This window comes from Chiloscyllium plagiosum, unplaced genomic scaffold (genome assembly GCF_037043375.1).
Source record: "Chiloscyllium plagiosum isolate Xiang-an unplaced genomic scaffold, Cpla_swu_hap1 HiC_scaffold_235, whole genome shotgun sequence".
Lineage (NCBI taxonomy): Eukaryota > Metazoa > Chordata > Chondrichthyes > Orectolobiformes > Hemiscylliidae > Chiloscyllium > Chiloscyllium plagiosum.
In genome coordinates this window covers 50,001-77,500 of record NW_028270374.1, presented here as the reverse complement: position 1 = coordinate 77,500, position 27,500 = coordinate 50,001, and the positions used below count along the sequence as shown (strand labels likewise).

General features: G+C 51.9%; 1 protein-coding gene across 1 annotated transcript in view; it reads right to left on the bottom strand.

The window, feature by feature from the left end:
• LOC148133643 (ER lumen protein-retaining receptor 1) overlaps nucleotides 1-27,500 on the bottom strand; it is a 44,025-nt gene that overhangs the window by 13,909 nt on the left and 2,616 nt on the right. The window lies entirely within an intron of this gene.

Here is a 27,500-nt window from a genome sequence, read left to right as displayed (position 1 = left end):
CCCCCCCTCTCTCTCTCTAACCCAGGGATCACTGGGCAGTGATCAGGAGCAGGAAACCTGGCTGATTTCCCCTCTCTCTCTCTCTCTCTAACCCAGGGATCACTGGGCAGTGATCAGGAGCAGGAACCCTGGCTGATTTCCCCCTCTCGCTCTCTCTAACCCAGGGATCACTGGGCAGTGATCAGGAGCAGGAACCCTGGCTGATTTCCCCTCTCTCTCTCTAACCCAGGGATCACTGGACAGTGATCAGGAGCAGGAACCCTGGCTGATTTCCCCCTCTCGCTCTCTCTAACCCAGGGATCACTGGGCAGTGATCAGGAGCAGGAACCCTGGCTGATTTCCCCCCCCTCTCTCTCTCTCTCTCTAACCCAGGGATCACTGGGCAGTGATCAGGAGCAGGAACCCTGGCTGATTTCCCCCCCTCTCTCTCTCTAACCCAGGGATCACTGGGCAGTGATCAGGAGCAGGAAACCTGGCTGATTTCCCCTCTCTCTCTCTCTCTCTAACCCAGGGATCACTGGGCAGTGATCAGGAGCAGGAACCCTGGCTGATTTCCCCCTCTCGCTCTCTCTAACCCAGGGATCACTGGGCAGTGATCAGGAGCAGGAACCCTGGCTGATTTCCCTCTCTCTCTCTCTCTAACCCAGGGATCACTGGACAGTGATCAGGAGCACGAACCCTGGCTGATTTCCCCCCTCTCTCTCTCTCTAACCCAGGGATCACTGGGCAGGGATCAGGAGCAGGAACCCTGGCTGATTTCCCCCCTCTCTCTCTCTCTAACCCAGGGATCACTGGGCAGTGATCAGGAGCAGGAACCCTGGCTGATTTCCCCCCTCTCTCTCTCTCTCTCTCTCTCTCTCTAACCCAGGGATCACTGGGCAGTGATCAGGAGCAGGAACCCTGGCTGATTTCCCCCCACTCTCTCTCTCTCTCTCTCTCTAACCCAGGGATCACTGGGCAGTGATCAGGAGCAGGAACCCTGGCTGATTTCCCCCCCTCTCTCTCTCTCTCTAACCCAGGGATCACTGGACAGTGATCAGGAGCAGGAACCCTGGCTGATTTCCCCCCTCTCTCTCTCTCTAACCCAGGGATCACTGGGCAGTGATCAGGAGCAGGAACCCTGGCTGATTTCCCCTCTCTCTCTCTCTAACCCAGGGATCACTGGGCAGTGATCAGGAGCAGGAACCCTGGCTGATTTCCCCTCTCTCTCTCTCTCTCTCTCTAACCCAGGGATCACTGGGCAGTGATCAGGAGCAGGAACCCTGGCTGATTTCCCCCCTCTCTCTCTCTAACCCAGGGATCACTGGGCAGTGATCAGGAGCAGGAACCCTGGCTGATTTCCCCTCTCTCTCTCTCTCTAACCCAGGGATCACTGGGCAGTGATCAGGAGCAGGAACCCTGGCTGATTTCCCCCTCTCTCTCTCTCTCTCTAACCCAGGGATCACTGGGCAGTGATCAGGAACAGGAACCCTGGCTGATTTCCCCTCTCTCTCTCTCTCTCTCTCTCTAACCCAGGGATCACTGGACAGTGATCAGGAGCAGGAACCCTGGCTGATTTCCCCCCTCTCTCTCTCTCTCTAACCCAGGGATCACTGGGCAGTGATCAGGAGCAGGAACCCTGGCTGATTTCCCCTCTCTCTCTCTCTCTAACCCAGGGATCACTGGGCAGTGATCAGGAGCAGGAACCCTGGCTGATTTCCCCTCTCTCTCTCTCTCTCTAACCCAGGGATCACTGGGCAGTGATCAGGAGCAGGAACCCTGGCTGATTTCCCCCCTCTCTCTCTCTCTCTCTAACCCAGGGATCACTGGGCAGTGATCAGGAGCAGGAACCCTGGCTGATTTCCCCCCTCTCTCTCTCTCTCTCTAACCCAGGGATCACTGGGCAGTGATCAGGAGCAGGAACCCTGGCTGATTTCCCCTCCTGTACATGGTGTATATACATTACCCCCCCTCCCCGGTGTATATATGGTGTCTATACATTACCCCACTCCCCGGTGTGTATGTGGTGTATATACATTCCCCCCGGTGTGTATATGGTGTATATACATTACCCCCGGAGTGTATATGGTGTATATACATTATCCCCTCCCCGGTGTATATATGGTGTATATACATTACCCCACTCCCCGGTGTGTATGTGGTGTATATACATTCCCCCCGGTGTGTATATGGTGTATATACATTACCCCCGGAGTGTATATGGTGTATATACATTATCCCCTCCCCGGTGTATATATGGTGTATATACATTACCCCCTCCCTGGTGTATATGTGGTGTCTATACATTACCCCCTCGCTGGCGTGTATATGGTGTATATACATTACCCCCTCCCCGGTGTGTATATGATGTATATACATTACCGCCCGGTGTGTATACGGTGTATATACATTACCCCCCTCCCCGGTGTGTATATGGTGTATATACATTACCCCCTCCCCGGTGTGTATACGGTGTATATACATTACCCCCTCCCCGGTGTGTATACGGTGTATATACATTCCCCCCGGTGTGTATACGGTGTATATACATTCCCCCCCGGTGTGTATACGTGTATATACAATACCCCCCTCCCCGGAGTGTATACGGTGTATATACATTACCCCCCCTCCCCGGTGTGTATACATTACCCCCCTCCCTGTTGTGTATACGGTGCATATACATTACCCCCCTCCCCGCTGTGTATACGGTGTATATACATTACCCCCCCTCCCCGGTGTGTATACGGTGTATATACATTACCCCCCTCCCCGGTGTGTATACGGCGTGTATACATTCCCCCCCTCCCCGGTGTGTATACGGCGTGTATACATTCCCCCCCTCCCCGGTGTGTATACGGTGTGTATACATTACCCCCCGCCCCGGTGTATATACGGTGTATATACATTACCCCCCTCCCCGGTGTGTATACGGTGTGTATACATTACCCCCCCCTCCCCGGTGTGTATACGGTGTGTATACATTACCCCCCATCCCCGGTGTGTATACGGTGTGTATACATTACCCCCCTCCCCGGAGTGTATACGGTGTATTTACATTACCCCCCCTCCCCGGTGTGTATACGGTGTATTTACATTACCCCCCCTCCCCGGTGTGTATACGGTGTATATACATTACCCCCTCCCCGGTGTATATATGGTGTGTATACATTACCCCCCTCCCCGGTGTGTATACGGTGTATTTACATTACCCCCTCCCCCGGTGTGTATACAGTGTATATACATTGCCCCCTCCCCGGTGTATATACGGTGTATATACATTACCGCCCTCCCCGGTGTATATACGGTGTGTATACATTACCCCCCTCCCCGGTGTGTATACGGTGTATATACATTACCCCCTCCCCGGTGTATATACATTACCCTCCTCCCCGGTGTGTATACGGTGTATATACATTACCCCACTCCCCGGTGTGTATACGGTGTATTTACATTACCCCTCCGCCCGGTGTGTATACGGTGTATATACATTACCCCCTCCTCGGTGTATATACATTACCCCCTCCCCGGTGTATATACGGTGTATTTACATTACCCCCCTCCCCCCGGTGTGTATACGGTGTATATACATTACCCCCCTCCCCGGTGTGTATACGGTGTATATACATTATCCCCTCCCCGGTGTATATACAGTGTGTATACATTAGCCCCCTCCCCGGTGTGTATACGGTGTATATACATTACCCCCTCCCTGGTGTATATGTGGTGTCAATACATTACTCCCCTCCCCGGCGTGTATATGGTGTCTATACATTACCCCCCTCCCCGGTGTGTATACGGTGTATTTACATTACCCCCTCCCCCCGATGTGTATACGGTGTATATACATTACCCCCTCCTCGGTGTATATACATTACCCCCTCCCCGGTGTATATACGGTGTATTTACATTACCCCCCTCCCCCCGGTGTGTATACGGTGTATATACATTACCCCCCTCCCCGGTGTATATACATTACCCCCTCCCCGGTGTATATACGGTGTATATACATTACCGCCCTCCCCGGTGTATATACGGTGTGTATACATTACCCCCCTCCCCGGTGTGTATACGGTGTATATACATTACCCCCTCCCCGGTGTGTATACTGTGTATATACATTACCGCCCTCCCCGGTGTATATACGGTGTGTATACATTACCCCCCTCCCCGGTGTGTATACGGTGTATATACATTACCCCCTCCCCGGTGTATATACGGTGTATTTACATTACCCTCCTCCCCGGTGTGTATACGGTGTATATACATTACCCCCTCCCCGGTGTTTATACATTACCCCTCCCCGGTGTGTATACGGTGTATTTACATTACCCCCCTCCCCGGTGTGTATACGGTGTATTTACATTACCCCCCGGTGTGTATACGGTGTATATACATTACCCCCTCCCCGGTGTATATACGGTGTATTTACATTACCCCCCTCCCCGGTGTGTATACGGTGTATATACATTATCCCCCTCCCCGGTGTGTATACGGTGTATATACATTACCCCCCCTCCCCGGTGTGTATACGGTGTATATACATTACCCCCCTCTCCCCGGTGTATATACGGTGTATATACATTACCCCCCTCCCCGGTGTATTTACAATACCCCCCTCCCCCCCGGTGTGTATACGGTGTATGTACATTACCCCCTCCCCGGTGTATATACGGTGTGTATACGTTACCCCCCTCCCCGGTGTGTATACGGTGTATTTACATCACCCCCCTCCCCCCCGGTGTGTATGCGGTGTATATACATTATCCCCTCCCCGGTGTATGTACGGTGTGTATACATTACCCCCCTCCCCGGTGTGTATACGGTGTATATACATTATCCCCTCCCCGGTGTATATACATTACCCCCTCCCTGGTGTATATGTGGTGTCGATACATTAACCCCCTCCCCGACGCGTATATGGTGTCTATACATTACCCCCTCCCCGGTGTGTATATGATGTATATACATTACACCCCGGTGTGTATATGGCGTATATACATTACCCCCCTCCCCGGTGTGTATACGGTGTATATACATTCCCCCCGGTGTGTATACATTACCCCCCCTCCCCGGTGTGTATACGGTGTATTTACATTACCCCTCCCCGGTGTATATACGGTGTGTATACATTACCCCCCTCCCCGGTGTGTATACGGTGTATATACATTACCCCCTCCCCGGTGTATATACGGTGTATATACATTACCGCCCTCCCCGGTGTGTACACGGTGTATATACATTACCGCCCTCCCCGGTGTGTATACGGTGTATATACATTACCGCCCTCCCCTGTGTGTATACGGTGTATATACATTACCGCCCACCCCGGTGTATATAGGGTGTATATACATTACCGCCCTCCCCGGTGTGTATACGGTGTATATACATTACCCCCCTCCCCGGTGTATATACATTACCCCCTCCCCGGTGTATATACGGTGTACATACATTACCGCCCTCCCCGGTGTGTATACGGTGTATATACATTACCACCCTCCCCGGTGTGTATACGGTGTATATACATTACCCCCCTCCCCGGTGTATATACGGTGTATATACATTACCCCCCTCCCCGGTGTATATACAGTGTATATACATTACCCCCTCCCCCGGTGTGTATACGGTGTATATACATTACCCCCTCCCCCGGTGTGTATACGGTGTATATACATTACCGCCCTCCCCGGTGTGTATACGGTGTATATACATTACCCCCTCCCCGGTGTGTGTACGGTGTATATACATTACCGCCCTCCCCCCGGTGTGTATACGGTGTATATACATTACCCCCCCTCCCCGGTGTGTATACGGTGTATATACATTACCTCCTCCCCGGTGTATATACATTACCCCCTCCCTGGTGTATATACGGTGTATATACATTACCACCCTCCCCAGTGTGTATACGGTGTATATACATTACCCCCTCCCCCCGGTGTACATACGGTGTATATACATTACCCCCTCCCCCGGTGTACATACGGTGTATATACATTACCCCCCTCCCCCGGTGTGTATACGGTGTATATACATTACCCCCCCCCCCGGTGTGTATACGGTGTATATACGTTACCCCCTCCCCCCGGTGTGTATACATTACCGCCCTCCCCGGTGTGTATGCGGTGTATATACATTACCCCCTCCCCCCGGTGTGTATACGGTGTATATACATTACCCCCCGGTGTGTATACGGTGTATATACATTACCCCCCTCCCCGGTGTGTATACGGTGTATATACATTACCCCCCTACCCCCGGTGTGTATACGGTGTCTATACATTACCCCCTCCTCCCCGGTGTGTATACGGTGTATATACATTACCCCCCCCCTCCCCGGTGTGTATACGGTGTATATACATTACCGCCCTCCCCGGTGTGTATACGGTGTATATACATTACCACCCTCCCCAGTGTGTATACGGTGTATATACATTACACCCCTCCCCGGTGTATTTACGGTGTATATACATTACCGCCCTCCCCGGTGTGTATACAGTGTATATACATTACCCCCTCCCCCGGTGTGTATACGGTGTATATACATTACCGCCCTCCCCGGTGTGTATACGGTGTATATACATTACCCCCCTCCCCGGTGTGTATACGGTGTATATACATTACCCCCCTCCCCGGTGTATATACGGTGTATATACATTACCCCCCTCCCCGGTGTGTATACGGTGTATATACATTACCCCCCTCCCCGGTGTGGATACGGTGTATATACATTACCCCCCTCCCCGGTGTGTATACGGTGTATATACATTACCCCCCTCCCCGGTGTGTATACGATGTATATACATTACCCCCCCTCCCTGGTATGTATACGGTGTATATACATTACCCCCCCTCCCCGGTGTGTATACGGTGTATATACATTACCCCCCTCCCCGGTGTATATACGGTGTATATACATTACCCCCCTCCCCGGTGTGTATACGGTGTATATACATTACCCCCTCCCCGGTGTATATACATTACCCCCCCTCCCCGGTGTGTGTACGGTGTATATACATTACCCCCCTCCCCGGTGTATATACATTACCCCCCCTCCCCGGTGTGTATACGGTGTATATACATTACCCCCTCCCCCCCGGTGTGTATACGGTGTATATACATTACCCGCCTCCCCGGTGTATATACATTACCCCCCCTCCCCGGTGTATATACAGTGTATATACATTACCCCCTCCCCCGGTGTGTATACGGTGTATATACATTACCCCCTCCCCCGGTGTGTATACGGTGTATATACATTACCGCCCTCCCCGGTGTGTATACGGTGTATATACATTACCCCCTCCCCGGTGTGTGTACGGTGTATATACATTACCGCCCTCCCCCCGGTGTGTATACGGTGTATATACATTACCCCCCCTCCCCGGTGTGTATACGGTGTATATACATTACCTCCTCCCCGGTGTATATACATTACCCCCTCCCTGGTGTATATACGGTGTATATACATTACCACCCTCCCCAGTGTGTATACGGTGTATATACATTACCCCCTCCCCCCGGTGTACATACGGTGTATATACATTACCCCCTCCCCCGGTGTACATACGGTGTATATACATTACCCCCCTCCCCCGGTGTGTATACGGTGTATATACATTACCCCCCCCCCCGGTGTGTATACGGTGTATATACGTTACCCCCTCCCCCCGGTGTGTATACATTACCGCCCTCCCCGGTGTGTATGCGGTGTATATACATTACCCCCTCCCCCCGGTGTGTATACGGTGTATATACATTACCCCCCGGTGTGTATACGGTGTATATACATTACCCCCCTCCCCGGTGTGTATACGGTGTATATACATTACCCCCCTACCCCCGGTGTGTATACGGTGTCTATACATTACCCCCTCCTCCCCGGTGTGTATACGGTGTATATACATTACCCCCCCCCTCCCCGGTGTGTATACGGTGTATATACATTACCGCCCTCCCCGGTGTGTATACGGTGTATATACATTACCACCCTCCCCAGTGTGTATACGGTGTATATACATTACACCCCTCCCCGGTGTATTTACGGTGTATATACATTACCGCCCTCCCCGGTGTGTATACAGTGTATATACATTACCCCCTCCCCCGGTGTGTATACGGTGTATATACATTACCGCCCTCCCCGGTGTGTATACGGTGTATATACATTACCCCCCTCCCCGGTGTGTATACGGTGTATATACATTACCCCCCTCCCCGGTGTATATACAGTGTATATACATTACCCCCTCCCCCGGTGTGTATACGGTGTATATACATTACCGCCCTCCCCGGTGTGTATACGGTGTATATACATTACCCCCCTCCCCGGTGTGTATACGGTGTATATACATTACCCCCCTCCCCGGTGTATATACGGTGTATATACATTACCCCCCTCCCCGGTGTGTATACGGTGTATATACATTACCCCCCTCCCCGGTGTGGATACGGTGTATATACATTACCCCCCTCCCCGGTGTGTATACGGTGTATATACATTACCCCCCTCCCCGGTGTGTATACGATGTATATACATTACCCCCCCTCCCTGGTATGTATACGGTGTATATACATTACCCCCCCTCCCCGGTGTGTATACGGTGTATATACATTACCCCCCTCCCCGGTGTATATACGGTGTATATACATTACCCCCCTCCCCGGTGTGTATACGGTGTATATACATTACCCCCTCCCCGGTGTATATACATTACCCCCCCTCCCCGGTGTGTGTACGGTGTATATACATTACCCCCCTCCCCGGTGTATATACATTACCCCCCCTCCCCGGTGTGTATACGGTGTATATACATTACCCCCTCCCCCCCGGTGTGTATACGGTGTATATACATTACCCGCCTCCCCGGTGTATATACATTACCCCCCCTCCCCGGTGTATATACAGTGTATATACATTACCCCCTCCCCCGGTGTGTATACGGTGTATATACATTACCCCCTCCCCCGGTGTGTATACGGTGTATATACATTACCGCCCTCCCCGGTGTGTATACGGTGTATATACATTACCCCCTCCCCGGTGTGTGTACGGTGTATATACATTACCGCCCTCCCCCCGGTGTGTATACGGTGTATATACATTACCCCCCCTCCCCGGTGTGTATACGGTGTATATACATTACCTCCTCCCCGGTGTATATACATTACCCCCTCCCTGGTGTATATACGGTGTATATACATTACCACCCTCCCCAGTGTGTATACGGTGTATATACATTACCCCCTCCCCCCGGTGTACATACGGTGTATATACATTACCCCCTCCCCCGGTGTACATACGGTGTATATACATTACCCCCCTCCCCCGGTGTGTATACGGTGTATATACATTACCCCCCCCCCCGGTGTGTATACGGTGTATATACGTTACCCCCTCCCCCCGGTGTGTATACATTACCGCCCTCCCCGGTGTGTATGCGGTGTATATACATTACCCCCTCCCCCCGGTGTGTATACGGTGTATATACATTACCCCCCGGTGTGTATACGGTGTATATACATTACCCCCCTCCCCGGTGTGTATACGGTGTATATACATTACCCCCCTACCCCCGGTGTGTATACGGTGTCTATACATTACCCCCTCCTCCCCGGTGTGTATACGGTGTATATACATTACCCCCCCCTCCCCGGTGTGTATACGGTGTATATACATTACCGCCCTCCCCGGTGTGTATACGGTGTATATACATTACCACCCTCCCCAGTGTGTATACGGTGTATATACATTACACCCCTCCCCGGTGTATTTACGGTGTATATACATTACCGCCCTCCCCGGTGTGTATACAGTGTATATACATTACCCCCTCCCCCGGTGTGTATACGGTGTATATACATTACCGCCCTCCCCGGTGTGTATACGGTGTATATACATTACCCCCCTCCCCGGTGTGTATACGGTGTATATACATTACCCCCCTCCCCGGTGTATATACGGTGTATATACATTACCCCCCTCCCCGGTGTGTATACGGTGTATATACATTACCCCCCTCCCCGGTGTGGATACGGTGTATATACATTACCCCCCTCCCCGGTGTGTATACGGTGTATATACATTACCCCCCTCCCCGGTGTGTATACGATGTATATACATTACCCCCCCTCCCTGGTATGTATACGGTGTATATACATTACCCCCCCTCCCCGGTGTGTATACGGTGTATATACATTACCCCCCTCCCCGGTGTATATACGGTGTATATACATTACCCCCCTCCCCGGTGTGTATACGGTGTATATACATTACCCCCTCCCCGGTGTATATACATTACCCCCCCTCCCCGGTGTGTGTACGGTGTATATACATTACCCCCCTCCCCGGTGTATATACATTACCCCCCCTCCCCGGTGTGTATACGGTGTATATACATTACCCCCTCCCCCCCGGTGTGTATACGGTGTATATACATTACCCGCCTCCCCGGTGTATATACATTACCCCCCCTCCCCGGTGTGAATACGGTGTATATACATTACCCCCCCTCCCCGGTGTGTATACGGTGTATATACATTACCCCCCTCCCCGGTGTATATACATTACCCCCCTCCCCGGTGTGTATACGGTGTATATACATTACCCCCCTCCCCGGTGTGTATACGGTGTATATACATTACCCCCCCCTCCCCGGTGTGTATACGGTGTATATACATTACCCCCCTCCCCGGTGTGTATATGGCGTATATACATTACCCCCCTCCCCGGTGTGTATACGGTGTATATACATTCCCCCCGGTGTGTATACATTACCCCCCCTCCCCGGTGTGTATACGGTGTATTTACATTACCCCTCCCCGGTGTATATACGGTGTGTATACATTACCCCCCTCCCCGGTGTGTATACGGTGTATATACATTACCCCCTCCCCGGTGTATATACGGTGTATATACATTACCGCCCTCCCCGGTGTGTACACGGTGTATATACATTACCGCCCTCCCCGGTGTGTATACGGTGTATATACATTACCGCCCTCCCCTGTGTGTATACGGTGTATATACATTACCGCCCTCCCCGGTGTATATAGGGTGTATATACATTACCGCCCTCCCCGGTGTGTATACGGTGTATATACATTACCCCCCTCCCCGGTGTATATACATTACCCCCTCCCCGGTGTATATACGGTGTACATACATTACCGCCCTCCCCGGTGTGTATACGGTGTATATACATTACCACCCTCCCCGGTGTGTATACGGTGTATATACATTACCCCCCTCCCCGGTGTATATACGGTGTATATACATTACCCCCCTCCCCGGTGTATATACAGTGTATATACATTACCCCCTCCCCCGGTGTGTATACGGTGTATATACATTACCCCCTCCCCCTGTGTGTATACGGTGTATATACATTACCGCCCTCCCCGGTGTGTATACGGTGTATATACATTACCCCCTCCCCGGTGTGTATACGGTGTATATACATTACCGCCCTCCCCCCGGTGTGTATACGGTGTATATACATTACCCCCCCTCCCCGGTGTGTATACGGTGTATATACATTACCTCCTCCCCGGTGTATATACATTACCCCCTCCCTGGTGTATATACGGTGTATATACATTACCACCCTCCCCAGTGTGTATACGGTGTATATACATTACCCCCTCCCCCCGGTGTACATACGGTGTATATACATTACCCCCTCCCCCGGTGTACATACGGTGTATATACATTACCCCCCTCCCCCCGGTGTGTATACGGTGTATATACATTACCCCCCCCCCGGTGTGTATACGGTGTATATACATTACCCCCTCCCCCCGGTGTGTATACATTACCGCCCTCCCCGGTGTGTATGCGGTGTATATACATTACCCCCTCCCCCCGGTGTGTATACGGTGTATATACATTACCCCCCGGTGTGTATACGGTGTATATACATTACCCCCCTCCCCGGTGTGTATACGGTGTATATACATTACCCCCCTACCCCCGGTGTGTATACGGTGTCTATACATTACCCCCTCCTCCCCGGTGTGTATACGGTGTATATACATTACCCCCCCCTCCCCGGTGTGTATACGGTGTATATACATTACCGCCCTCCCCGGTGTGTATACGGTGTATATACATTACCACCCTCCCCAGTGTGTATACGGTGTATATACATTACACCCCTCCCCGGTGTATATACGGTGTATATACATTACCGCCCTCCCCGGTGTGTATACAGTGTATATACATTACCCCCTCCCCCGGTGTGTATACGGTGTATATACATTACCCCCTCCCCCGGTGTGTATACGGTGTATATACATTACCGCCCTCCCCGGTGTGTATACGGTGTATATACATTACCCCCCTCCCCGGTGTGTATACGGTGTATATACATTACCCCCCTCCCCGGTGTATATACGGTGTATATACATTACCCCCCTCCCCGGTGTGTATACGGTGTATATACATTACCCCCTCCCCGGTGTGGATACGGTGTATATACATTACCCCCCTCCCCGGTGTGTATACGGTGTATATACATTACCCCCCTCCCCGGTGTGTATACGATGTATATACATTACCCCCCCTCCCTGGTATGTATACGGTGTATATACATTACCCCCCCTCCCCGGTGTGTATACGGTGTATATACATTACCCCCCTCCCCGGTGTATATACGGTGTATATACATTACCCCCCTCCCCGGTGTGTATACGGTGTATATACATTACCCCCTCCCCGGTGTATATACATTACCCCCCCTCCCCGGTGTGTGTACGGTGTATATACATTACCCCCCTCCCCGGTGTATATACATTACCCCCCCTCCCCGGTGTGTATACGGTGTATATACATTACCCCCTCCCCCCCGGTGTGTATACGGTGTATATACATTACCCGCCTCCCCGGTGTATATACATTACCCCCCCTCCCCGGTGTGTATACGGTGTATATACATTACCCCCCCTCCCCGGTGTGTATACGGTGTATATACATTACCCCCCTCCCCGGTGTATATACATTACCCCCCTCCCCGGTGTGTATACGGTGTATATACATTACCCCCCTCCCCGGTGTGTATACGGTGTATATACATTACCCCCCCCTCCCCGGTGTGTATACGGTGTATATACATTACCCCCCTCCCCGGTGTGTATACGGTGTGTATACATTACCCCCCTCCCCGGTGTGTATATGGTGTGTATACATTACCCCCCTCCCCGGTGTGTATACGGTGTATATACATTACCCCCCCTCCCCGGTGTGTATACGGTGTATATACATTACCCCCCCTCCCCGGTGTGTATACGGTGTATATACATCACCCCCCTCCCCGGTGTGTATACATTACCCCCCTCCCCGGTGTGTATACGGTGTATATACATTACCCCCCTCCCCGGTGTGTATACGGTGTATATACATTACCCCCCCTCCCCGGTGTGTATACGGTGTATATATATTACCCCCCTCCCCGGTGTATATACATTACCCCCCTCCCCGGTGTGTATACGGTGTGTATACATTACCCCCCTCCCCGGTGTGTATACGGTGTATATACATTACCCCCCCTCCCCGGTGTGTATACGGTGTATATACATTACCCCCCCTCCCCGGTGTGTATACAGTGTATATACACATTACCCCCACTCCCCAGTGTGTATACGGTGTATATACATTACCCCCCTCCCCCCCGGTGTGTGTACGGTGTATATACATTACCCCCCTCCCCGGTGTATATACATTACCCCCCTCCCCGGTGTGTGTACGGTGTATATACATTACCCCCCCTCCCCGGTGTGTATACGGTGTATATACATTACCCCCCTCCCCGGGTGTGTATACGGTGTATATACATTACCCCCCTCCTCCCCGGTGTGTATACGGTGTATATACATTACCCCCCTCCCCGGTGTGTGTACGGTGTATATACATTACCCCCTCCCCGGTGTGTGTACGGTGTATATACATTATCCCCCCTCCCCGGGTGTGTATACGGTGTATATACATTACCCCCCGGTGTGTATACGGTGTGTATACATTACCCCCCTGCCCGGGTGTGTATACGGTGTGTATACATTACCCCCCTCCTCCCCGGTGTGTATACGGTGTATATACATTACCCCCCCTCCCCGGTGTGTGTACGGTGTATATACATTACCCCCCCTCCCCGGGTGTGTATATGGTGTATATACATTACCCCCCCCCGGTGTGTATACGGTGTGTATACATTACCACCCTCCCCGGGTGTGTATACGGTGTGTATACATTACCCCCCTCCTCCCCGGTGTGTATACGGGGTATATACATTACCCCCCTCCCCGGTGTGTGTGCGGTGTATATACATTACCCCCCTCCCCGGTGTGTATACGGTGTATATACATTACCCCCCCTCCCCGGGTGCGTATACGGTGTATATACATTACCCCCCCGGTGTGTATACGGTGTGTATACATTACCGCCCTCCCCGGGTGTGTATACGGTGTGTATACATTACCGCCCTCCCCGGTGTGTATACGGTGTATATACATTACCCCCTCCCCGGTGTGTATACGGTGTATATACATTACCACCCCTCCCCTGTGTGTATACGGTGTATATACACTACCCCCCTCCAAGGTGTGTATACGGTGTATATACATTACCCCCCTCCACTGTGTGTATATGGTGTGTATACATTACCGCCCTCCCCAGTGTGTATACGGTGTATATACATTACCCCCTCCCCGGTGTGTATACGGTGTATATACATTACCCCCCCTCCCCGGTGTGTATACGGTGTATATACATTACCCCCTCCCCCCCGGTGTGTATACGGTGTATATACATTACCCGCCTCCCCGGTGTATATACATTACCCCCCCTCCCCGGTGTGTATACGGTGTATATACATTACCCCCCCTCCCCGGTGTGTATACGGTGTATATACATTACCCCCCTCCCCGGTGTATATACATTACCCCCCTCCCCGGTGTGTATACGGTGTATATACATTACCCCCCTCCCCGGTGTGTATACGGTGTATATACATTACCCCCCCCTCCCCGGTGTGTATACGGTGTATATACATTACCCCCCTCCCCGGTGTGTATACGGTGTGTATACATTACCCCCCTCCCCGGTGTGTATATGGTGTGTATACATTACCCCCCTCCCCGGTGTGTATACGGTGTATATACATTACCCCCCTCCCCGGTGTGTATACGGTGTATATACATTATCCCCCTCCCCGGTGTGTATACGGTGTATATACATTACCCCCCCTCCCCGGTGTGTATACGGTGTATATACATCACCCCCCCTCCCCGGTGTGTATACATTACTCCCCTCCCCGGTGTGTATACGGTGTATATACATTACCCCCCTCCCCGGTGTGTATACGGTGTATATACATTACCCCCCCTCCCCGGTGTGTATACGGTGTATATATATTACCCCCCTCCCCGGTGTATATACATTACCCCCCTCCCCGGTGTGTATACGGTGTGTATACATTACCCCCCTCCCCGGTGTGTATACGGTGTATATACATTACCCCCCCTCCCCGGTGTGTATACGGTGTATATACATTACCCCCCCTCCCCGGTGTGTATACAGTGTATATACACATTACCCCCACTCCCCAGTGTGTATACGGTGTATATACATTACCCCCCTCCCCCCCGGTGTGTGTACGGTGTATATACATTACCCCCCTCCCCGGTGTATATACATTACCCCCCTCCCCGGTGTGTGTACGGTGTATATACATTACCCCCCCTCCCCGGTGTGTATACGGTGTATATACATTACCCCCCTCCCCGGGTGTGTATACGGTGTATATACATTACCCCCCTCCTCCCCGGTGTGTATACGGTGTATATACATTACCCCCCCTCCCCGGTGTGTGTACGGTGTATATACATTACCCCCTCCCCGGTGTGTGTACGGTGTATATACATTATCCCCCTCCCCGGGTGTGTATACGGTGTATATACATTACCCCCCGGTGTGTATACGGTGTGTATACATTACCCCCCTGCCCGGGTGTGTATACGGTGTGTATACATTACCCCCCTCCTCCCCGGTGTGTATACGGTGTATATACATTACCCCCCCTCCCCGGTGTGTGTACGGTGTATATACATTACCCCCCCTCCCCGGGTGTGTATATGGTGTATATACATTACCCCCCCCGGTGTGTATACGGTGTGTATACATTACCACCCTCCCCGGGTGTGTATACGGTGTGTATACATTACCCCCCTCCTCCCCGGTGTGTATACGGGGTATATACATTACCCCCCTCCCCGGTGTGTGTGCGGTGTATATACATTACCCCCCTCCCCGGTGTGTATACGGTGTATATACATTACCCCCCCTCCCCGGGTGCGTATACGGTGTACATACATTACCCCCCCCAGTGTGTATACGGTGTGTATACATTACCGCCCTCCCCGGGTGTGTATACGGTGTGTATACATTACCGCCCTCCCCGGTGTGTATACGGTGTATATACATTACCCCCTCCCCGGTGTGTATACGGTGTATATACATTACCCCCCCTCCCCTGTGTGTATACGGTGTATATACACTACCCCCCTCCAAGGTGTGTATACGGTGTATATACATTACCCCCCTCCCCTGTGTGTATATGGTGTGTATACATTACCGCCCTCCCCAGTGTGTATACGGTGTATATACATTACCCCCTCCCCGGTGTGTATACGGTGTATATACATTACCCCCCCTCCCCTGTGTGTATACGGTGTATATACATTACCGCCCTCCCCGGTGTGTATACGGTGTATATACATTACCCCCCACCCCGGTGTGTATACGGTGTATATACATTACCGCCCTCCCTGGGTGTGTATACGGTGTATATACATTACCCCCCCCCCCCGGGTGTGTATACGGTGTACATACATTACCCCCTCCCCAGTGTGTATACGGTGTATATACATTACCCCCTCCCCAGTGTGTATACGGTGTATATACATTACCCCCCTCCCCGGTGTGTATACGGTGTATATACATTACCCCCCTCCCCGGTGTGTATACATTACTCCCCTCCCCGGTGTGTATACGGTGTATATACATTACCCCCTCCCCAGTGTGTATACGGTGTATATACATTACCCCCCTCCCCGGTGTGTATACGGTGTATATACATTACCCCCTCCCCGGTGTGTATATACATTACCCCCCCCCCCCGGTGTGTATACGGTGTATATACATTACCCCCCTCCCCGGTGTGTACATACATTACCCCCCTCCCCGGTGTGTATACGGTGTATATACATTACCCCCCTCCCCGGTGTATATACGGTGTATATACATTACCCCCCTCTCCCCGGTGTGTATACGGTGTATATACATTACCCCCCTCCCCCCGGGTGTGTATACGGTGTATATACATTACCCCCCTCTCCCCGGTGTATATACGGTGTATATACATTACCCCCCTCCCCGGTGTATATACGGTGTATATACATTACCCCCCTCCCCGGTGTATATACGGTGTATATACATTACCCCCCTCTCCCCGGTGTATATACGGTGTATATACATTACCCCCCCCCTCCCTGGTGTGTATACGGTGTATATACATTACCCCCCCCGGTGTATATATACATTACCCCCCTCCCCCCCGGGTGTGTATACGGTGTATATACATTACCCCCCTCTCCCCGGTGTATATACGGTGTATATACATTACCCCCCTCCCCGGTGTATATACGGTGTATATACATTACCCCCCCTCCCTGGTGTGTATCCGGTGTATATACATTACCCCCCTCTCCCCGGTGTATATACGGTGTATATACATTACCCCCTCTCCCCGGTGTATATACGGTGTATATACATTACCCCCCCCTCCCTGGTGTGTATACGGTGTATATCCATTACCCCCGTCCCCGGTGTGTATACGGTGTATATACATTACCCCCCTCTCCCCGGTGTATATACGGTGTATATACATTACCCCCCTCCCCGGTGTGTATACGGTGTATATACATTACCCCCCCTCCCCGGTGTGTATACGGTGTATATACATTACCCCCCCTCCCCGGTGTGTATACGGTGTCTATACATTACCCCCTCCTCCCCGGTGTGTATACGGTGTATATACATTACCCCCCCCTCCCCGGTGTGTATACGGTGTATATACATTACCGCCCTCCCCGGTGTGTATACGGTGTATATACATTACCACCCTCCCCAGTGTGTATACGGTGTATATACATTACACCCCTCCCCGGTGTATATACGGTGTATATACATTACCGCCCTCCCCGGTGTGTATACAGTGTATATACATTACCCCCTCCCCCGGTGTGTATACGGTGTATATACATTACCCCCTCCCCCGGTGTGTATACGGTGTATATACATTACCGCCCTCCCCGGTGTGTATACGGTGTATATACATTACCCCCCCTCCCCGGTGTGTATACGGTGTATATACATTACCCCCCTCCCCGGTGTATATACGGTGTATATACATTACCCCCCTCCCCGGTGTGTATACGGTGTATATACATTACCCCCCTCCCCGGTGTGGATACGGTGTATATACATTACCCCCCTCCCCGGTGTGTATACGGTGTATATACATTACCCCCCTCCCCGGTGTGTATACGATGTATATACATTACCCCCCCCCTCCCTGGTATGTATACGGTGTATATACATTACCCCCCCTCCCCGGTGTGTATACGGTGTATATACATTACCCCCCTCCCCGGTGTATATACGGTGTATATACATTACCCCCCTCCCCGGTGTGTATACGGTGTATATACATTACCCCCTCCCCGGTGTATATACATTACCCCCCCTCCCCGGTGTGTGTACGGTGTATATACATTACCCCCCTCCCCGGTGTATATACATTACCCCCCCTCCCCGGTGTGTATACGGTGTATATACATTACCCCCTCCCCCCCGGTGTGTATACGGTGTATATACATTACCCGCCTCCCCGGTGTATATACATTACCCCCCCTCCCCGGTGTGTATACGGTGTATATACATTACCCCCCCTCCCCGGTGTGTATACGGTGTATATACATTACCCCCCTCCCCGGTGTATATACATTACCCCCCTCCCCGGTGTGTATACGGTGTATTTACATTACCCCCCTCCCCGGTGTGTATACGGTGTATATACATTACCCCCCCCCTCCCCGGTGTGTATACGGTGTATATACATTACCCCCCTCCCCGGTGTGTATACGGTGTGTATACATTACCCCCCTCCCCGGTGTGTATATGGTGTGTATACATTACCCCCCTCCCCGGTGTGTATACGGTGTATATACATTATCCCCCTCCCCGGTGTGTATACGGTGTATATACATTACCCCCCCTCCCCGGTGTGTATACGGTGTATATACATCACCCCCCCTCCCCGGTGTGTATACATTACTCCCCTCCCCGGTGTGTATACGGTGTATATACATTACCCCCCTCCCCGGTGTGTATACGGTGTATATACATTACCCCCCCTCCCCGGTGTGTATACGGTGTATATATATTACCCCCCTCCCCGGTGTATATACATTACCCCCCTCCCCGGTGTGTATACGGTGTATATACATTACCCCCCCTCCCCGGTGTGTATACGGTGTATATACATTACCCCCCCTCCCCGGTGTGTATACAGTGTATATACACATTACCCCCACTCCCCAGTGTGTATACGGTGTATATACATTACCCCCCTCCCCCCCGGTGTGTGTACGGTGTATATACATTACCCCCCTCCCCGGTGTATATACATTACCCCCCTCCCCGGTGTGTGTACGGTGTATATACATTACCCCCCCTCCCCGGTGTGTATACGGTGTATATACATTACCCCCCTCCCCGGGTGTGTATACGGTGTATATACATTACCCCCCTCCTCCCCGGTGTGTATACGGTGTATATACATTACCCCCCCTCCCCGGTGTGTGTACGGTGTATATACATTACCCCCTCCCCGGTGTGTGTACGGTGTATATACATTATCCCCCTCCCCGGGTGTGTATACGGTGTATATACATTACCCCCCGGTGTGTATACGGTGTGTATACATTACCCCCCTGCCCGGGTGTGTATACGGTGTGTATACATTACCCCCCTCCTCCCCGGTGTGTATACGGTGTATATACATTACCCCCCCTCCCCGGTGTGTGTACGGTGTATATACATTACCCCCCCTCCCCGGGTGTGTATATGGTGTATATACATTACCCCCCCCGGTGTGTATACGGTGTGTATACATTACCACCCTCCCCGGGTGTGTATACGGTGTGTATACATTACCCCCCTCCTCCCCGGTGTGTATACGGGGTATATACATTACCCCCCTCCCCGGTGTGTGTGCGGTGTATATACATTACCCCCCTCCCCGGTGTGTATACGGTGTATATACATTACCCCCCCTCCCCGGGTGCGTATACGGTGTACATACATTACCCCCCCCAGTGTGTATACGGTGTGTATACATTACCGCCCTCCCCGGGTGTGTATACGGTGTGTATACATTACCGCCCTCCCCGGTGTGTATACGGTGTATATACATTACCCCCTCCCCGGTGTGTATACGGTGTATATACATTACCCCCCCTCCCCTGTGTGTATACGGTGTATATACACTACCCCCCTCCAAGGTGTGTATACGGTGTATATACATTACCCCCCTCCCCTGTGTGTATATGGTGTGTATACATTACCGCCCTCCCCAGTGTGTATACGGTGTATATACATTACCCCCTCCCCGGTGTGTATACGGTGTATATACATTACCCCCCTCCCCTGTGTGTATACGGTGTATATACATTACCGCCCTCCCCGGTGTGTATACGGTGTATATACATTACCCCCCACCCCGGTGTGTATACGGTGTATATACATTACCGCCCTCCCTGGGTGTGTATACGGTGTATATACATTACCCCCCCCCCCCGGGTGTGTATACGGTGTACATACATTACCCCCTCCCCAGTGTGTATACGGTGTATATACATTACCCCCTCCCCAGTGTGTATACGGTGTATATACATTACCCCCCTCCCCGGTGTGTATACGGTGTATATACATTACCCCCCTCCCCGGTGTGTATACGGAGTATATACATTACCCCCCTCCCCGGTGTGTATACGGTGTATATACATTACCCCCTCCCCGGTGTGTATATACATTACCCCCCCCCCCCGGTGTGTATACGGTGTATATACATTACCCCCCTCCCCGGTGTGTACATACATTACCCCCCTCCCCGGTGTGTATACGGTGTATATACATTACCCCCCTCCCCGGTGTATATACGGTGTATATACATTACCCCCCTCTCCCCGGTGTGTATACGGTGTATATACATTACCCCCCTCCCCCCCGGGTGTGTATACGGTGTATATACATTACCCCCCTCTCCCCGGTGTATATACGGTGTATATACATTACCCCCCTCCCCGGTGTATATACGGTGTATATACATTACCCCCCTCCCCGGTGTATATACGGTGTATATACATTACCCCCCCTCCCTGGTGTGTATACGGTGTATATACATTACCCCCCTCTCCCCGGTGTATATACGGTGTATATACATTACCCCCCCCCTCCCTGGTGTGTATACGGTGTATATACATTACCCCCCCCCCCCGGTGTATATATACATTACCCCCCTCCCCCCCGGGTGTGTATACGGTGTATATACATTACCCCCCTCTCCCCGGTGTATATACGGTGTATATACATTACCCCCTCCCCGGTGTATATACGGTGTATATACATTACCCCCCCTCCCTGGTGTGTATCCGGTGTATATACATTACCCCCCTCTCCCCGGTGTATATACGGTGTATATACATTACCCCCTCTCCCCGGTGTATATACGGTGTATATACATTACCCCCCCTCCCTGGTGTGTATACGGTGTATATCCATTACCCCCCTCCCCGGTGTGTATACGGTGTATATACATTACCCCCCTCTCCCCGGTGTATATACGGTGTATATACATTACCCCCCTCCCCGGTGTGTATACGGTGTATATACATTACCCCCCCTCCCCGGTGTGTATACGGTGTATATACATTACCCCCCCTCCCCGGTGTGTATACGGTGTCTATACATTACCCCCTCCTCCCCGGTGTGTATACGGTGTATATACATTACCCCCCCCCTCCCCGGTGTGTATACGGTGTATATACATTACCGCCCTCCCCGGTGTGTATACGGTGTATATACATTACCACCCTCCCCAGTGTGTATACGGTGTATATACATTACACCCCTCCCCGGTGTATATACGGTGTATATACATTACCGCCCTCCCCGGTGTGTATACAGTGTATATACATTACCCCCTCCCCCGGTGTGTATACGGTGTATATACATTACCCCCTCCCCCGGTGTGTATACGGTGTATATACATTACCGCCCTCCCCGGTGTGTATACGGTGTATATACATTACCCCCCCTCCCCGGTGTGTATACGGTGTATATACATTACCCCCCTCCCCGGTGTATATACGGTGTATATACATTACCCCCCTCCCCGGTGTGTATACGGTGTATATACATTACCCCCCTCCCCGGTGTGGATACGGTGTATATACATTACCCCCCTCCCCGGTGTGTATACGGTGTATATACATTACCCCCCTCCCCGGTGTGTATACGATGTATATACATTACCCCCCCCTCCCTGGTATGTATACGGTGTATATACATTACCCCCCCTCCCCGGTGTGTATACGGTGTATATACATTACCCCCCTCCCCGGTGTATATACGGTGTATATACATTACCCCCCTCCCCGGTGTGTATACGGTGTATATACATTACCCCCTCCCCGGTGTATATACATTACCCCCCCTCCCCGGTGTGTGTACGGTGTATATACATTACCCCCCTCCCCGGTGTATATACATTACCCCCCCTCCCCGGTGTGTATACGGTGTATATACATTACCCCCTCCCCCCGGTGTGTATACGGTGTATATACATTACCCGCCTCCCCGGTGTATATACATTACCCCCCCTCCCCGGTGTGTATACGGTGTATATACATTACCCCCCCTCCCCGGTGTGTATACGGTGTATATACATTACCCCCCTCCCCGGTGTATATACATTACCCCCCTCCCCGGTGTGTATACGGTGTATATACATTACCCCCCTCCCCGGTGTGTATACGGTGTATATACATTACCCCCCCCTCCCCGGTGTGTATACGGTGTATATACATTACCCCCCTCCCCGGTGTGTATACGGTGTGTATACATTACCCCCCTCCCCGGTGTGTATATGGTGTGTATACATTACCCCCCTCCCCGGTGTGTATACGGTGTATATACATTACCCCCCCTCCCCGGTGTGTATACGGTGTATATACATTACCCCCCCTCCCCGGTGTGTATACGGTGTATATACATCACCCCCCTCCCCGGTGTGTATACATTACCCCCCTCCCCGGTGTGTATACGGTGTATATACATTACCCCCCTCCCCGGTGTGTATACGGTGTATATACATTACCCCCCCTCCCCGGTGTGTATACGGTGTATATATATTACCCCCCTCCCCGGTGTATATACATTACACCCCTCCCCGGTGTGTATACGGTGTGTATACATTACCCCCCTCCCCGGTGTGTATACGGTGTATATACATTACCCCCCCTCCCCGGTGTGTATACGGTGTATATACATGACCCCCCCTCCCCGGTGTGTATACAGTGTATATACACATTACCCCTACTCCCCAGTGTGTATACGGTGTATATACATTACCCCCCTCCCCCCCGGTGTGTGTACGGTGTATATACATTACCCCCCTCCCCGGTGTATATACATTACCCCCCTCCCCGGTGTGTGTACGGTGTATATACATTACCCCCCCTCCCCGGTGTGTATACGGTGTATATACATTACCCCCCTCCCCGGGTGTGTATACGGTGTATATACATTACCCCCCTCCTCCCCGGTGTGTATACGGTGTATATACATTACCCCCCCTCCCCGGTGTGTGTACGGTGTATATACATTACCCCCTCCCCGGTGTGTGTACGGTGTATATACATTATCCCCCCTCCCCGGGTGTGTATACGGTGTATATACATTACCCCCCGGTGTGTATACGGTGTGTATACATTACCCCCCTGCCCGGGTGTGTATACGGTGTGTATACATTACCCCCCTCCTCCCCGGTGTGTATACGGTGTATATACATTACCCCCCCTCCCCGGTGTGTGTACGGTGTATATACATTACCCCCCCTCCCCGGGTGTGTATATGGTGTATATACATTACCCCCCCCCCCCCGGTGTGTATACGGTGTGTATACATTACCACCCTCCCCGGGTGTGTATACGGTGTGTATACATTACCCCCCTCCTCCCCGGTGTGTATACGGGGTATATACATTACCCCCCTCCCCGGTGTGTGCGGTGTATATACATTACCCCCCTCCCCGGTGTGTATACGGTGTATATACATTACCCCCCCTCCCCGGGTGCGTATACGGTGTATATACATTACCCCCCCCCCCCGGTGTGTATACGGTGTGTATACATTACCGCCCTCCCCGGGTGTGTATACGGTGTGTATACATTACCGCCCTCCCCGGTGTGTATACGGTGTATATACATTACCCCCTCCCCGGTGTGTATACGGTGTATATACATTACCACCCCTCCCCTGTGTGTATACGGTGTATATACACTACCCCCCTCCAAGGTGTGTATACGGTGTATATACATTACCCCCCTCCCCTGTGTGTATATGGTGTGTATACATTACCGCCCTCCCCAGTGTGTATACGGTGTATATACATTACCCCCCCTCCCCGGTGTGTATACGGTGTATATACATTACCCCCTCCCCCCCGGTGTGTATACGGTGTATATACATTACCCGCCTCCCCGGTGTATATACATTACCCCCCCTCCCCGGTGTGTATACGGTGTATATACATTACCCCCCTCCCCGGTGTATATACATTACCCCACTCCCCGGTGTGTATACGGTGTATATACATTACCCCCCTCCCCGGTGTGTATACGGTGTATATACATTACCCCCCCCTCCCCGGTGTGTATACGGTGTATATACATTACCCCCCTCCCCGGTGTGTATACGGTGTGTATACATTACCCCCCTCCCCGGTGTGTATATGGTGTGTATACATTACCCCCCTCCCCGGTGTGTATACGGTGTATATACATTATCCCCCTCCCCGGTGTGTATACGGTGTATATACATTACCCCCCCTCCCCGGTGTGTATACGGTGTATATACATCACCCCCCTCCCCGGTGTGTATACATTACCCCCCTCCCCGGTGTGTATACGGTGTATATACATTACCCCCCTCCCCGGTGTGTATACGGTGTATATACATTACCCCCCCTCCCCGGTGTGTATACGGTGTATATATATTACCCCCCTCCCCGGTGTATATACATTACCCCCCTCCCCGGTGTGTATACGGTGTGTATACATTACCCCCCTCCCCGGTGTGTATACGGTGTATATACATTACCCCCCCTCCCCGGTGTGTATACGGTGTATATACATTACCCCCCCTCCCCGGTGTGTATACAGTGTATATACACATTACCCCCACTCCCCAGTGTGTATACGGTGTATATACATTACCCCCCTCCCCCCCGGTGTGTGTACGGTGTATATACATTACCCCCCTCCCCGGTGTATATACATTACCCCCCTCCCCGGTGTGTGTACGGTGTATATACATTACCCCCCCTCCCCGGTGTGTATACGGTGTATATACATTACCCCCCTCCCCGGGTGTGTATACGGTGTATATACATTACCCCCCTCCTCCCCGGTGTGTATACGGTGTATATACATTACCCCCCCTCCCCGGTGTGTGTACGGTGTATATACATTACCCCCTCCCCGGTGTGTGTACGGTGTATATACATTATCCCCCCTCCCCGGGTGTGTATACGGTGTATATACATTACCCCCCGGTGTGTATACGGTGTGTATACATTACCCCCCTGCCCGGGTGTGTATACGGTGTGTATACATTACCCCCCTCCTCCCCGGTGTGTATACGGTGTATATACATTACCCCCCCTCCCCGGTGTGTGTACGGTGTATATACATTACCCCCCTCCCCGGGTGTGTATATGGTGTATATACATTACCCCCCCCCGGTGTGTATACGGTGTGTATACATTACCACCCTCCCCGGGTGTGTATACGGTGTGTATACATTATCCCCCTCCTCCCCGGTGTGTATACGGGGTATATACATTACCCCCCTCCCCGGTGTGTGTGCGGTGTATATACATTACCCCCCTCCCCGATGTGTATACGGTGTATATACATTACCCCCCCTCCCCGGGTGCGTATACGGTGTATATACATTACACCCCCCGGTGTGTATACGGTGTGTATACATTACCGCCCTCCCCGGGTGTGTATACGGTGTGTATACATTACCGCCCTCCCCGGTGTGTATACGGTGTATATACATTACCCCCTCCCCGGTGTGTATACGGTGTATATACATTACCCCCCCTCCCCTGTGTGTATACGGTGTATATACACTACCCCCCTCCAAGGTGTGTATACGGTGTATATACATTACCCCCCTCCCCTGTGTGTATATGGTGTGTATACATTACCGCCCTCCCCAGTGTGTATACGGTGTATATACATTACCCCCTCCCCGGTGTGTATACGGTGTATATACATTACCCCCCCTCCCCTGTGTGTATACGGTGTATATACATTACCGCCCTCCCCGGTGTGTATACGGTGTATATACATTACCCCCCACCCCGGTGTGTATACGGTGTATATACATTACCGCCCTCCCTGGGTGTGTATACGGTGTATATACATTACCCCCCCCCCCCCCGGGTGTGTATACGGTGTACATACATTACCCCCTCCCCTGTGTGTATACGGTGTATATACATTACCCCCTCCCCAGTGTGTATACGGTGTATATACATTACCCCCCTCCCCGGTGTGTATACGGTGTATATACATTACCCCCCTCCCCGGTGTGTATACGGAGTATATACATTACCCCCCTCCCCGGTGTGTATACGGTGTATATACATTACCCCCTCCCCGGTGTGTATATACATTACCCCCCCCGGTGTGTATACGGTGTATATACATTACCCCCCTCCCCGGTGTGTACATACATTACCCCCCTCCCCGGTGTGTATACGGTGTATATACATTACCCCCCTCCCCAGTGTGTATACGGTGTATATACATTACCCCCCTCCCCGGTGTGTATACGGAGTATATACATTACCCCCCTCCCCGGTGTGTATACGGTGTATATACATTACCCCCTCCCCGGTGTGTATATACATTACCCCCCCCGGTGTGTATACGGTGTATATACATTACCCCCCTCCCCGGTGTGTACATACATTACCCCCCTCCCCGGTGTGTATACGGTGTATATACATTACCCCCCTCCCCGGTGTATATACGGTGTATATACATTACCCCCCTCTCCCCGGTGTATATACGGTGTATATACATTACCCCCCTCTCCCCGGTGTATATACGGT